This window comes from Sus scrofa, chromosome 9 (genome assembly GCF_000003025.6).
Source record: "Sus scrofa isolate TJ Tabasco breed Duroc chromosome 9, Sscrofa11.1, whole genome shotgun sequence".
Taxonomy (NCBI): Eukaryota; Metazoa; Chordata; class Mammalia; order Artiodactyla; family Suidae; genus Sus; species Sus scrofa.
Genome location: NC_010451.4, coordinates 75,126,882 through 75,142,801, shown reverse-complemented (window position 1 = coordinate 75,142,801; position 15,920 = coordinate 75,126,882). Strand labels below are relative to the sequence as shown.

Below are 15,920 nucleotides of genomic sequence, written 5' to 3'. Positions count from 1 at the left end.
TGGCCTACGCCAGAGCCACAGCAATGCAGGATCTGAGCCGCGTCTGCGACCTGCACCACAGCTCACAGCAACGCCGCCGGATCGTTAACCCACTGAGCAAGGGCAGGGACTGAACCCACAACCTCATGGTTCCTAGTCGGGTTCGTTAACCACTGCGCCACGACGGGAACTCCCTAAGTATTTTTTTTTTTTTTTTGATGCAATGGTAAATGGGATTGTTTTCCTAATTTCTCTTTCTGATCTTTCATTGTTAGTATATAGAAATAGAGTCGATTTCTGTGTATTAATTTTGTATCCTGTGACTTTGCCAAATTCACTGATGAGCTCTAACAGTTTTCTGTTAGTGTCTTTAGATGTTCTAGGTATAGTATCATGTCATCTGCAAACTGTGAAAGTTTAACTTCTTCCTTTCCAATTTGGATTCCTTTTTATTTCTTTTTCTTTTATGATGTCATGGCTAAGACTTCCAAAACTATGTTGAATAGTAGCAGTGAGAGTGGACATCCTTGTCTTGTTCCTGATCTCAGTGGGAATTCTTTCGGTTTTCACCATTGAGATTGATGTTAGATGTGGGTTTGTCATATACGGCCTTTATTATGTTGATGTAGGTTCTCTCTATGCCCACTTTCTGAAGGGTTTTTATCAGAATTGGTTGTCGGATTTTGTCAAAAGCTTTTTCTGCATCTCTTGAGAGGATGATATGGTTTTTATGTCTCATTTTGTTAATGTGGTGTATCACACTGATTGATTTGTGGATATTGAAGAATCTTTGCATCCGTGGGATAAATCCCACTTGATCTTGATGTACAGTCCTTTTAATGTATTGTTGGATTTGGTTTGCTAGTATTTTGTTGAGGATTTTTTATCTATGTTCATTAGCGATATTAGCCTGTAATTTTCTTTTTTTGTGCAGAAGCAAAGACTGTACTCTGAAAACTATAAGATGCTGAGGAAAGAAATCAAAGATGACACAAACAGATACAAAGACATACCATGCTCTTGGACTGGAAGAATCAATATTATCAAAATGACTATACTACCCAAGGCAATCTACAGATTCAATGTGATCCCTATCATATTACCAAGGACATTTTTCACAGAACTAGAACAAAATAGTTTAAAGTTTATTTGGAAGCACAAAAAACCCAGAATAGCCAAAGCCATTTTAGGAAACAAAAATGGAGCTGGAGGAATTGGGCTCCCTGACTTCAGACTATAGTACAAAGCTACAGTCATCAAAACCATATGGTACTTGTGCAAAGACAGAAATATAGATCAGTGGAACATGATAGAGAGCCTAGAATTAAACCCATGCACCTACAGTCAACTAATCCATGACAAAGGAGGAAAGAATATACAATGGAGAAAAGACCGTCCCTTCAATAAGTGGTTCTGGGGAAACTGGACAGCCACATGTAAAAGAATTGAAATTAGAACACTTCCTAACACCATACATGAAAATAAACTCAAAATGGATTAAAGACCTAAATATAAGACCAGATACTATAAAACTCTTAGGGGAAAATATGGGCCAAACACTGTCCAACATAAACCACAGCAGTATCTTCTCAGATCCACCTCCTAGAGTAAGGACAATAAAAACAAAAATAAACAAATGGGACCTAATTAAACTTAAAAGTTTCTGCACACCAAAGGAAACCTAAACCTAATGAAAAAACAACCCACAGAAAGCAAGAAAATATTTACAAATGAAGTAACTGAAAAGGGATCAATCTCCAAATTTTATAAACACCTCCTACAGCTCAATACCAAAAAAACAAACAACCCCATCAAAAAATAGGCAGAAGATCTAAACATACAATTCTCCAAAGAAGACATACAGATGGCCAAAAAATACATGAAAAGATGTTCAACATCACTAATTATTAGAGAACTGCAAATCAAAACCACTATGAGCTACCGCCTTATACCAACCAGAATGGCTGTCATCAAAAAGTCTACAACGATAAATGCTGGAGAGGGTATGGAGAAAAGGGAACCCAATTACATTGTTGGTGGGAACGTAAACTGGTGCAACCACTGTGGGAAAAAAATTATGGAGATTCTTCAGAAAACTAAAAATAGAATTACCACTTGATCCAGCAATTCCACTCCTGGGTATCTATCCAGAGAACACCATGACTTGAAAAGATACATGTACTCCAACGTTCACTGCAGCACTATATGCAATAGCCAAGATGTGGAAACAACCTAAATGTCCAGGAACAGAGGAGTGGATAAAGAAGAAGTGGTATACATACACAGTGGAATATCATTCAGCCATTAAAAGGAAAGAAATAATGGCTTTTGTAGCAACATGGATGGAACTTGAAATTATCATGCTAATTGAAGACAGTCAGACAGCGAGACACCAACATCATAGTCTATCACTTACATGTGGAATCTAAAAAAGGACACAATGAACTTCTTTGCAGAACAGATACTGACTCACAGACTTTGAACAACTTATGGTTTATGAAGGATACCAGTGGTGGGAGAGGGGGATGGGCTGGAGGTTTGGGGTGGAAATGCTATAAAATTGGGTTGTGATGATCATTGTACAACTATAAATGTAATAAAATTCACTGGGTTAAAAAAAGATTTAAATCAGTAGATTTTAAGCAAAGCAAGTGAAACTCCACAGTGTGAGTGGGCCTCACCCAATCATTTGAAGGCTTGGGAGAAAGGGCTGAGGTCCCTTAAAGAAGAAGGAGTTCTGCTCCAGACTGTCTTGGACTTGACTCGAACTACAACTTTTCCTTGTACCTCTGCAATCTCATGAGCCAATTCCTTAAAACAAATATCTCTTCTTTCTCTTTATCTCCATTGGTTAGTTTCCCTTGTAAAACTCTGATACAAGTGTGCTAAGATCAAGAACCCTTGATCAAGCGATTGATCAAGCAATTCTCTTTAGCAGAATCTGTTTTCTTACATTTTCCAACTTCTAGAGACCACCCGCATTCCTTGGTTCATGGCTCCTTCCTCCATCTTCAAAGCCAGTGATGATGGGTGGAATCTTTTTCACATAAAATCTTTCTGACCGTCCTTCCATAGTCACGGTTCCTCTGACCACAGCCAGAAAAGATTCTCCAAGTTTAATTAGATGGGCCAACTCAGTCCAAAATCATCTTCCCATCTCAAGGTTTTTAATTTAATCACATCTGCAAAATCCTTTTTGCCAAAGAAGGAACACATTCACAGATTCCAGGGATATGCATGTGGACCTCTTTGGAGGGTGATTGTTCTACCTACTACAGTGATGTAGAGTTTGTGCTCAGAAGGGGAGCTGGAGAGAAGAGTGATGTACGCAGGGCTAAGTGCAGTTCCTTATGCACCAAATATAAGTTCTCCCTCTAGCTATAAACCCCAATCTCATGCTTCAAAGCCAGTATTTCCCAACACTTGTTCTGTGGCATATTAGTATTGTAAGATTCATTAAAAATAACAGCTCCATAGTTAAATAAATTTGTAGATTTTGGGTTCCTTGGTATAGTCCCAATTCCCATAAACATATGAAGGATTCTAAATAGTCTTAGGGTAAGGAAATCTGTCTAATTTCTTTTTAATTGTAATCAATTTTTATTTCCCCAATACATTTCTTTTTCTACTGTACAGCATGGTGACCCACTTACACATACATGTATACATTCTTTTTTCTTACATTATCTGCTCCATCATAAGTGACTAGACATAGTTTCCAGTGCTACACAGCAGGATCTTATTGCTAATCCATTCCAAAGGCAATAGACTGTATCTATTAACCCCAAGCTCCCAATCCATCCCACTCCATCCCCCTCCCCCTTGGCAACCACAAGTCTATTCTCCAAGTCCATGATTTTCTTTTCTGTGGAAAGGTTCATTTGTGCCATACATTAAATTCCAGATATAAATGATATCATATAGTATTTGTCTTTCTCTTTCTGACTTAGTTCACTCAGCATGAGAACATGCATTTTACCAAAATAATCTACCTAGAATCAGCATGGATTATTATCAATATCCTCATTTAGTAAATGAGGGCTGAGATTTGAAGAGGTTAAATCTTGCCCTCCTTCACATTGGTAATGAATGGGCAAGAGGGTCAGAATTTGAACCCAGTCAATCTTACTCTACAACTTAGGTTCTTAAGCACTATACTTGAGTTCATCTTTTCATATCAAGTCATATTTGAGCTCCTTAGCTTGAATACCACCCCTGTTCTAATGGGCTCTGATGGAGTAGGATTCAGTGTTAAAGAACACAACGACCTAAACATTCCCTTCATCAGGGGCTGTGAACAAGGCAGTTCTAGAAAGAGCTGAGGGAGTGGCCACTTTATTGACTGACCTGTCTTCAGTGGGGGTAAGATTCACAGAAAAGGGCAACTAAGTTAAGTTACATTACTGGCAGGATTCTGAGTAGGAAAGGAGAGGCAGCCCCACCTAGTGGAAAGAGCAAGTACTCTGCACTGAGGTCAACCTGCATTCAAAACCTGGTCTTATCACTGAGTAACTTGCCTGAAACTCCTCAGTGTTTTAATCAGCAAATGGAGATAGTAGTATTACTCTCATAGCATAGTTGTGAGGATTAAATGAGAACATGGATAAAGTGACAGGCATGCAATATGCCATATCCAGTTATTGTTATTATTATTACTAAGTCCAAGCTGATCTTTCTGCAGGGCTCTTATTTAATCTTTTCCTCCTGCCCCAACCCAAGTTAATTCAACTCTGTTTGTAAGAAGTGGATTTACTTCCTGCCTTTACCACTTGGTTCTTTGCTTGGCATGGCCCTCTTAATTGAAGAGAGCTTCTGAGGGCTGCTGGGACTACTAAGGTACAAAGAAACAAAGCCAAAGGATGCTTGAGGACCCTCCCCAGTATTCAGCCTCCAGTGGCTCTCGGTGGGGGTTGGCTAATACCTCTTCTGACTGTCAGGGAGATGCTTTATCTTGGAAAAGAGGGGGTCCCCTTTTATTCTGTTCCCGTTAGCTTTCTAATTAGTAGAAACTTCTTCAGAAAGCTGGAGTCTGCTTGATTCTTAGCTTCTGGTATTTTGCTACTTCCTCTCTTTGGGTGTTTTCTTGGTTGGCTTCAAAGGAAAACTGAGATAGAAGCCCCAGACTCTTGTTTGATTTAACCATTTTACCTCCAGTTCTGGCTCTGGGAGCCTCCTATTAAAACTGTTTAGATTATCTTCCATAAATTATTACTTATGGAGATTACAAAGAAAAGAGTAACATTTCTGTTTATAAAGCTGATATCTTTTGTTAAATGGTGTTAAAAGTGTTCCAAAGATAATAAGATATAGTCTCCTCTAAGGAAGAAACAAATTAGAGAAGTGCTGATAGAAAAAAACAATAAAGCAATGCAGGCCCAAGGAAATTTCATCCCTCAATTTCTGGTTTCAGATGCTTCTAGTCATAAAACAAAGATAAAATATCCGGACTGAAAATTTACAATGCAGGTCACATATGGCCTTTGCTAGGAAAATTTAAAGTAGAGAGAAATAGTTGGAGAAGGAAACCTATAATGCTAATGAAGGAGAAAAGGCTGGAATTAATACTTTCTGAAGAAGCACTTGGGACAATGCTGATCAATCCCAATTTAGGAAAATAGACCTGGGATAGTCAAATAGTTAGTTGAGATCAAAACAATTAGTATTTGAATTTTTTAAAAATGCTAACAGCTAGGTTTAGTGACAGGGATCTTTAACTTTCACTCAGTTGTTCCCATTTATTTTAAACTTTGCTCTATTAGTGGCAGGAACTAGAAATTGATCAGTGTTGCTTTTAATTAAAGAGTTTAATTTTAAGGAAAATAATTAATGGTTTTTAATATATCTTTCTCAATCACTTATCTATACCTTTGTTGGAGCAAATCTAGGAAACCCAAATAAATGCCCTATAGTAAGAAGAAAAATATCAGCTTCTGTGTTAAGGATCTGCCTTACAACTTCAAACCTTTTTTAAAATATATTTTTGCACATATATATATATAAACATATATATGTGTATGTACCTTCTATGTACTAGCAAATGGCAAACTGGAGATAAACAATTGCTTTGGGAGGACTCATTTTGGAAGGAGCCTTGACAATTCTTCATGTCTTTTAATTAAATACACTTTTAAAATACCCAGCTATCTTTTTTTTTTTTTTTTTTTTTTTTTTTTTTCTTTCAGGAAAAGCCTTTAAAATCATCTTATGGGAGTTTCCGTCGTGGCTCAGTGGTTAACGAATCCAACTAGGAACCACGAGGTTTCGGGTTCGATCCCTTGCCTTGGCTCAGTGGGTTAAGGATCCGGCGTTGCTGTGAGCTGTGGTGTAGCTTGCAGACGCGGCTCAGATCTGGCGTTGCTATGGCTGTGGCATAGGCCAGCGGCTTTGGCTCCGATTCGACCCCTAGCCTGGGAACCTCCATATGCCACGGGAGCGGCCCAAGAAATGGCAAAAAGACAGATAAATAAATAAATAAATAGGGAGTTCCTGTCGTGGCTCAGTGGTTAACGAACCTAACTAGGATCCAGGAGAATGCAGGTTCAATCCCTGGCCTCGCTCAGTGGGTTAAGGATCTGGCGTTGCTGTGGCTGTGGCATAGGCCAGCAGTTGTAGCTCTGGTTCGACCCTTAGCCTGGGAACTTCCATATGCTGCAGGTGCAGTCCTGAAAAGCAAAAAAAAAAAAAAATAAAAAAAAAAAAAAATAAATAAATAAAAAATCATCTTATGATGGTGAAATTGTTTTAAGCTAATGGAATTCTAATACAGCATTTAAACTTCTTTTTTAATATAGGTAGTGTCACCTTAGCACAAACTTTTCTAATTTTTTTAATTAGCCAAAAGTCCCAGAAGAATAAGCAGTATGGTTTTCAGCAAGGCATCACAGGACCACCATGGAGCCAAATCAGATAGAAATGGGCCTGGCTAAATTCTACCAATTGTATGAACTGGGTCTTATTTAACCTCTCTGAATTTCTGATTCCTTATCTATAAAAGGAAGAGAATAATATGAATAAGAACAGTCTCACATAGTGGTTGTGAGGATTAAATGAGACATTTTATTTAAAAGTAACTGACATTCCACATCATAGACGCTTAATATATGTTTTTTCTTTCCATTTTCCCCTTCATATGCATATATACCAGCAACATCAATTTCCTTTATATGTAAAGCCGATACTGTTAACTTTATTAGGCTAGATTTTCCATTAAGCATTTATCCTTATTCATTAGCTAGGAGGACTGACGCACAAAGATATTAAATTATTTACTCAAGTTTAATGAATGAAATTGAAAACCTTTTTCCCCTGCTTAACATGAATGTGCCCTTTTCAGTATGCAGAGCTTTGTTGCATTTATTCAGAAGCTATCGCTAAGTGCTTAGTTTGGAACACAGGATTAATGAGCCCAGAGACAGGGCGTTGGTCACCATGGCAACCAAACTAGCTTTGCCCTGTTCCAAGCTCAAAGAACATTGCAGGATGCTTAACTCTGGCCTGCAGTATATAGCTGGGTGTTCTTTTTCATATATCTGACTACCCATTGCTGCTTCCAATTACTCCCTAATTCTCTTGAAAAAAATAAAAAGAAAAAGAACATCACTGCTTCTTGGGCTCTGCTTTTTCATCTATACCACCTACCTTCCTTCCTGAATACACTTCTCTCCCCATCAGTTTCTGAAGATTTTAGTACCTGACTCACATTATCCCTCTCCATACAAATTCTGGCAACTTTAACAATCACTTGGAAGATCAGTTTCTGGATCTCATTCTCTCCTGTGACTTTTTCCTCCTTTCTGATATGGTGACTCCTCCCACAGTCATACCTGGACTGAGTCATTACCTGAAATGGCTCAGTCTCCGGAAACACAAATTCCCAAATCTTATCCTCTGACCATACTGCCTATGTTTGTATCTTGGTTTCATTAGAACCCCTCTCCATGTTCTCTTTGTCCATTAGATGTTCCTTACACTCCTCCCCACCCCTTCTTATCCAGCTGAGTTCTAAAATCCATCATTTCAATCACTCTTTTGCTAAAAACTTAAACTACCCCCAACTCTTCATAGCACCTGCCTGGTGCTATGAATGAACTTAATTTTGAGTTATCCACTCTCTCAGCACCTGCACCAAGCAGCTGCACTTACTGGGTATCATAATTGCATAATAATTACTTTAAACCTTTTTCATATATCTGACTACCCATTGCTGCTTCCAATTCCTCAATCTTTTAACCCTTTTCCCTCTCTCTTCCTCTCAGATCTCCTTACCTCTTATTTTACATAGAAAATGCCTTTCAGATGGAAACTTCCTTAAAGTCTGAGTACGCAATGTCAACTCCCATCCTCTCTTTTTAGCCTCCAGATGCAACAGAACAGAGATTCTTCTCTCTAGTCAATCTCTCTACCTAGTTCTAGATCTCATTTCCCAAACTTCTCAGAATCCCCACACCATAAACTATCCCTCATCTCTCCCTTGCCTTCAATGTCTGCCCCCCTAGTGAATTTCAAAGTCAGTTGTTTTTTTTTTTTTTTTTTGTCTTTTGTCTTTTTTGTTGTTGTTTTGTTGTTGTTGTTGTTGTTGTTGCTGCTATTTCTTGGGCCGCTCCCGTGGCATATGGAGGTTCCCAGGCTAGGGGTTGAATCGGAGCTGTAGCCACCGGCCTACACCAGAGCCACAGCAACGCGGGATCCGAGCCGCGTCTGCAACCTACACCACAGCTCACGGCAACGCCGGATCCTTAACCCACTGAGCAAGGGCAGGGACCGAACCCGCAACCTCATGGTTCCTAGTCGGATTCGTTAACCACTGCGCCACGACGGGAACTCCCAAAGTCAGTTTTTTTAATGCTCAGGTTTCTGCCATCTAGAAGAAAAAATTTCTCAATGCCATTTACTTCTTTACTTGTCTTCTTTGCCTCCTCTTCACAAAATCTCTTTAAAAGTCTTGTTCACACTCAGACTACCTCTTTTTCATTATCAATCCCCTCTGTTCTGAATTCTGCATCCATCACTGAAATGATGGCTATAATCTCCAGGTCCTTCTATCACTGAATCCAGTGGAAACTTTTAAACTCTCATCTTACTAGATTTCTCAGTGGTGTTTGACATTTTTATCTTCTCCCTCCATCCTGACTTGCTCTCTTCATATGGGAAAAGAAGCTGTGAGTACAAAAGAGTGTAAACCCAGACTCATTTTGACAGGACTGATCATGGAATTGCTCTGATTTGAACATACCATCCACCCTAGTTGTAATTCTTTATTGAACATTCAATAAATATTCAACAATCGACAACCAATATGTACTGTACATTGGTTATGCTAAGCAAAACTCCATTCTTATGAAACTTAGAGTTAGTGAGAATGTAACACTAATAAAAGGATTAAGCACATAAAATATAGGTGCCACAAAGGAAAATTGCTATGTTCTGCAAGAATACAGAATAACAGAGGGACCTGACTTAGTTTAAGAGGATTCAGGAAGAATGATGTCTAAACTAAGCCCTTAAGTAGGAGTAGAAGTTAGCACAGCTAAGAGGGAGAGGGCAGAGCATTCTAGAATGCATGTATACCACATTTGCCCTCCAAGTCCTTTTCCCCACCTGGGCACCTGAAATACTGGCAATCAGGCCTTGGACCTCCAGGAAGAAGCCAGGTATAAATTTCTTTGGAGAATCTGACCAGCCTAAGAAAAAAAGATCTAAAGATACAATGACAGTGATTCCTCAAATTAAAGTCTGGCTAAATCCCCTATCATGAAGTCAACAGTCGACTAATTCAATGTATACATGTAGATTCCAAACCAGTGTTTAGTTACTTAATTTTAAATATCAGCAGACAGCCAAGGATTCTGAACTACCTAAAGAAAGCCTTTCATATTTTAGAGACAAGAAGAAACTGAGAAAAATAGTCTGGAGTAAATCTCCCAGAGAGTAGAATATTAAGATAAAGACATATAAAACAATTTAAGACAATATAAGACAATTAGAAGAACAGTCCAGGAGGTAGAATATCCAAGTAATAGCAAGTCAAAGAAAAGAGCATACAGGAAACAGAAGAAAAGAATTCATGTAAGAAATGATTAGGGAAGATTTCTCAGAACTGATAGACATACACATTTTGGGGTTGAAAGAACCCAGTAAAATGTGTAAAAATCAACTCACCCAGGCACATTGTCATGGAATTTCAAAACATCAAAAAACAAAGAAAATCCTAAACTTCTCAGAAAAGGAGATTAACAGGTCCCAAAGAAAAAATAAGGAAATAAAATGGCTTCTGGTTTTTCACCAGCAATACTGGAAACTAGAAGGCAATGGAGAAATGCCTTTATCATTCTTCAGGAAAATGACTCTGAGTCTAGAGTACTATGCCAAATCAGGGCAAAATAAATGCATGAGTAGTTTCCTGCACTATTTCTAAGAAATCTACTAAAGGAGGTATTCAAACTAAACAGACAACAAACCAAGATCTAGAGAGACCCAGAATCCAGGAAACAGGAAATCCAGCATAGGGAGAGACAAAGGGAATCTCCAGGATAATGGGGAATGGAGACTCCAGGATGACAGTGGTTGGAACAGGTCTGATATTCCTAGGAGTGACTTTAAAAAAACAAAAAAACAGGGAGTTCCCATCGTGGCGCAGTGGTTAACGAATCCGACTAGGAACCATGAGGTTGCGGGTTCAGTCCCTGCCCTTGCTCAGTGGGTTAACGATCTGGCGTTGCCGTGAGCTGTGGTGTAGGTTGCAGACGCGGCTCGGATCCCGCGTTGCTGTGGCTCTGGTGTAGGCCGGTGGCTACAGCTCCGATTCGACCCCTAGCCTGGGAACCTCCATATGCCGCAGGAGCGGCCCAAAGAAACAGCAAAAAGACAAAAAAATAAATAAATAAATAAATAAATAAATAAATAATAAAAATAAAATAAAATAAAAAACAAAAAACAAAACTGATTAAATACCTGTTGAAATTGAAATATTTTCAGAAAATATTAAAAACTACTGGCAAAAGGTTTGTGGTTAAAATAGTGATGATACATAGAAAAAAATCAGCAAATGACTAAAATAATACGATTAACTCCAGGGAAAACTAAATGTGGTACAAAGAAGGAATAGTTATTCCAGTTTATGCTAAGCCTCATAGTTATTACATAATTATACTGCGAGGGTGGAAGATAGGAAAGGTATTTGTATGGTGAGGGCAGGCAGGAAAGGGAGCCAGGTCCCTATCTTCCATAAATCAATAGATTATCAGAAAACCGATTATGTTGCTACTTATTCGCTTTAATTTTATGTATACATAAATGGTATTTAGTTAGCAATATGGAGGTAAATATCAAACTAATCGGCTAAAAGTAGTGAAAGTGGTCGCCTCTAACAGAATGATCAAGGAATACATTTTTCACAGTTAAGTCTTCAACGTGGTATCCTCTTAGTGTCTTTTTATCAATTTTTATATTTCTTCTACCCTTTTGTTGAGTATATTTTCTAGGTCTCTTAAATTTCTTGTGATTTTGTAAACACATCTTTTCTTATAATTTCTCACTTCCTGTTTCTGGTATATAGAAATACAATTGATTTTTTTATATTCATCTCAAATGCAATATCTGTGCTGAACTCAGTTATGAATTCTAACCATGTGACCTTACATTTCCTTGGGTTTTTTATCTAGACAATCATATTATGTGAAATAAAGGAAGTTTTCCTTCCTGCTTTCCAATCTTCTTACATCGTATTCATTTTTCTTTTCTCTTGGTGTCCACTAGGACCTCTAGGACAGAGGTGCGGGATGTGAGAGCAGCAAACTAGTTTCACTCCTAATTCTAAAAGGGATGTTTCTAAAATTCACTACTAAATAGACCATGAATTTATAAAGGCCTGATTAAGGCAGTTCTTCCACAAGTGTGCTATAATTTCACATGGGACCTTCTTTACTGAGCTGGAGTACCTGCTGCCTGACTGGGTATAAGAGATGGCCTGCAAATAAATTTCAAGTTCACTCATTTAGAGCAGAAGGATTGGAGACAATGCCTCTAGAAAAAATAGCAACCAGAAGAGAGGCTTTTTAAAGTCATTCTCTACCTTCTGAGAAAAGAAACTCTCTGGGTAGATGGGGGTTAAGAATTTGATTACTCATTATTTATTTTTACTATTACCTTCTATGTATAGCAAGGGAGTTTGCCATAATTTTATACTGAGAAATCAATTTGTACAGTGATATAAAGCCTCCTTTAAAATTAAATTTAATAAGTAATGTCAATTTAAAGAAAATATTAAACTCATATTGTAAAGGTGATACTAACCATACAACGGATAGGGCAAAAACCCCCAAGGTTGTTTGCAATTGGCTAGGAGGGTTTGATTTGTGCTGTTACCATGAATAACATAAGAGGAGGAAAGATGGAAAGTGGTGAGTTAGTGAGAGAGGTGTCTGTCAAGCAGGCCTATCTATTTCTTGTCTAATGTGAAGTCCAATGACATCTTGCTTTACCATGTTCATTCTCATCATTGAATTAGGAATTTCTTAACGTGTGGGTAACCTGTGCCACTATCACAGCAAGTAGCAGGGGACAGTCTTTTAAAAGGCACGATCTCCTTTACATTGGTCTTATGCTACATTCTGCTAGGAAACATTTGAATTTTTATGGCTTTCCTGCAGTAACAAATTTTCCTCCAACTGTCAGGATTTGCTTCATGCAGAGTAAAGCAAGCAGCTTTCATTTTCCTCTTATGAAAGGGAATAGGTAGAAATAATATGCTGCTTTTCAGCCAGCTAAATCTGACCTGACTCTCTTTATTCGTAGGGAAATGTAGGATTCCCCGAGAGGACATTTTCACTGAGGTAAATAAGCCCTCTCAACTGATGAACACTATTATACTAATACCAAAGGAAACAAAGGCCAGAAGATGGGGGGCATTAAGTAGAAAGGCAAACAGAAAAATAGCAGACAAAATCCAGCTTGGGGACAAAGCAAGCTCTACAACATTGAAAAAAGAGGGGAAAATCCTTTAAGGGAAAATTGCATGCAATTTTTTGGCCTCAATTAGCCTTTTCCACAAAGAGCGCTTTTCCACAAAGAGCCCATTAAATAGCAAATGAAATTACATCGGTTTTCAGTTGCCATGGCATTGGTTTTCCTCTAATGGACCTCTCATCCCGAGTTTAATGTTAGCCTGACTTATTTTCCTTGTCTGTGTGCTGTCTCAATTCCCTCTGTCCAGCTACAAAGTGATGTATGTGACTTCTCAAAGTGCCTACCACATAATCCGAGAGAGAGAGAGAGAGAGAGAGAGAGAGAGAGAGAGAGAGAGAGAGAAAGAGAGGGAGATTCGTCCTTCAGCTATCTCCCTAGAAACTGAGAGAGAAAAACTGACCAACAGCAGCATTTCATTAACCGTGAACATTACAGTTTCCATTTACTAGATGGCAGTAGTTCCCTTCTGTGCACTCAGGGCTCCTGGAGCCATTCCCAGATCAGTCAGAGACCATTTACTGAGTACTGTCTATGTGCCAAGCACTGTCCAAGAGACTGAAGACATAAAAATTCAAAAGAAAGGCTGCAAGATGCTGACAGTCTTCTAGGATTTCGAGATTAGCAGTTCTACACCTAAGCCCAGGGGTAGATCTCCTTTTACTCTGTTTCTCCATTGATAAAATGGGTGAAACTTTCCCCAATTATCTGATTTATGGTTTTATTTTGTTCTGACGTATTTCCAGGTACTACACTTAAAAAAACGCTTATCCTAGGAGTAGGGATCTGACGTTAACAAATTAGCTTTTTTGAAGTTGCTTAGCTACAGCTAAACATTAGTTATGCTATCAAGTTTTACTCAATTGGGATATTATTTTTTGATATACATAAACATAATTTTTGGAAAAAATAAGTTTATGCAGTTCATACACTCCTATTGACTTATTTTTTAAACTCTTTCTCATCAATAAACAATCTTTTACAACATCATTTTTAATGTCTGTATGGTATGGAGGTAACACAGCTTAAATTTTTTATTAGGTATGCAAATATCTTTGATATTTTTCAGTAATGTAAATGACTCTCTGAGGGCAAAAAGAAATGAAGCAACTGTTTTTGAGACCGCAGGTACATTAAAAAATGAAAAAATGCCAGTGTATCTATTAAAAGTGTGGTATGTTTTAAATGTATTCCTTAACCAATCAAAGCTTTTATTGCAAAAATATAAAATGAAACACTATTTTGAAGACTCTTATAGAATTAGGAGAAAGTCTCAATTTCTAGTGCACTACATATCACGTGACCAAGCACAATTCTGTTACATGATGAGTCTTTCTCATCAGTTATCTCTTTGACTCAGTTTGGAGGCCTCTTGTTTGGAGGCCTATCCAAAGTCTGAATTTGAGGCCTACGTCAAAGAGAACCCTGAGTCAAAAAGTGCTGAATTAGGAGTTCCCGTCGTGGCGCAGTGGTTAACGAATCCGAGGTGGTGTAGTTTGCAGATGTGGCTCGGATCCCACGTTGCTGTGGCTGTGGCATAGGCCGGCGGCTACAGCTCTAGCCTGGGAACCTCCATACCTCAGGAGCAGCCCAAGAAATGGCAAAAAGGCAGGGGGAAAAAAAAAAAAAGTGCTGAATTAGTTCCTAATCCTAGAGGCAGAATTTCTGAGTTAAAAAAATGTTTTCAGTTTATGATATTCCCCTCGATTGTACACATTTTCACTGCTTTAAGCATGTGTGAGAACACTGCCCCGAGTTTGTCAACACATGTATTATCATCTTTTGTATCTTTTTTAATGTAATAAACAAAATATCTAATTATTAATTATTTTTACCAATTACTAATATAGATGATCATTATGTTACCTTTGTCATATATGATAGTTTGTTTTATTCTGAAACTGCTATTCCTGTTCTTGGCTCTTTTTTTTCTTTTAGTTGTCACCCTCCTAACTTTAATCTGTTAAATGTCTTTATATATTAAGGATATGAGCCCTTTGTCATATAGTCTCAAATATCTTTCCCAGTTTAATTTCTACTTTTAATTTTATGATCTGTTTGGCACACAGAAATTGTTTTCTCTAATTTGCCTTTCTTGCTATGGCTTCAGCCTTTGATGCTGTGGTGCTAACGAGTAAGTTATCTTTAATGGACTTCCTTCTACTCTTCCTTTTGAATTGTTATCAGTCTAATTCTTTGGGTCAGCCTACAGGCAGGCTGCTTCAGTCTCCTCCTAACTCTTTACTCCTTCCATCTCTACGTAGGTCTCCCTCTGTCAACAGGGATAAAGGACAGAGAGAATAACCATATCCCCTGGGAAGGCTGTGTGGTAGCACCTCTAAGGAAAGACAGGTTTGGCAGCCTGCTGTCTGTCTGTGGTTGATGAAAAGTCAGCAATATTAAAAGTCAATCATTAAGCTAATGTATAATTTCTTAACTTTAAAAATTTCTTGAAAATAAACAGCTTAAGAGTTTAAATTAATTAAGCTATATGTAAAAAGAAAAAATAAATGTTTAAGTAACTATGAAAGGTGGTGGTATCTACAAAGTAAGGTGAATAAGCACCAAGGATGCCAGTCCTTCTCTGAGCAGTTCAGCACTAGGACCTCGCTCCCAAGCCAAGCACGAAGAATAAGCCAAGCTGATTTCCCCCCCTTAATTCTCACAGTTTGAAAAGACCATGGGATCTTCAAGCATGTTCTCCCATTCTTTCCCTGTACCTTTCCATTTCTTCCCTCCCTCATCCAATTTCCAATCTTTCTGCTCTCATTTTGGCTGATGACTTTGCATCACACATGGACTTCCTTGACTTACCACAACCAAACTTACAAATGCTCTAGCATTAAAGCCATCTTTTACTTTTTTTTAAAAATCTTTTTGCCATTTCTTGGGCCGCTCCTGCGGCATATGGAGGTTCCTAGGCAAAGGGTCGAATCGGAGCTATAGCCGCTGGCCTACGCCAGAGCCATAGCAACGTGGGA

The 15,920-nt window shown here is 38.3% G+C and overlaps 1 protein-coding gene across 9 annotated transcripts in view; it reads right to left on the bottom strand.

Annotated features, from left to right (window-relative positions):
* Positions 1-15,920, bottom strand: part of ASB4 (ankyrin repeat and SOCS box containing 4) — a 227,253-nt gene that overhangs the window by 194,818 nt on the left and 16,515 nt on the right. The gene's annotated exons all lie outside the window — the stretch shown is intronic.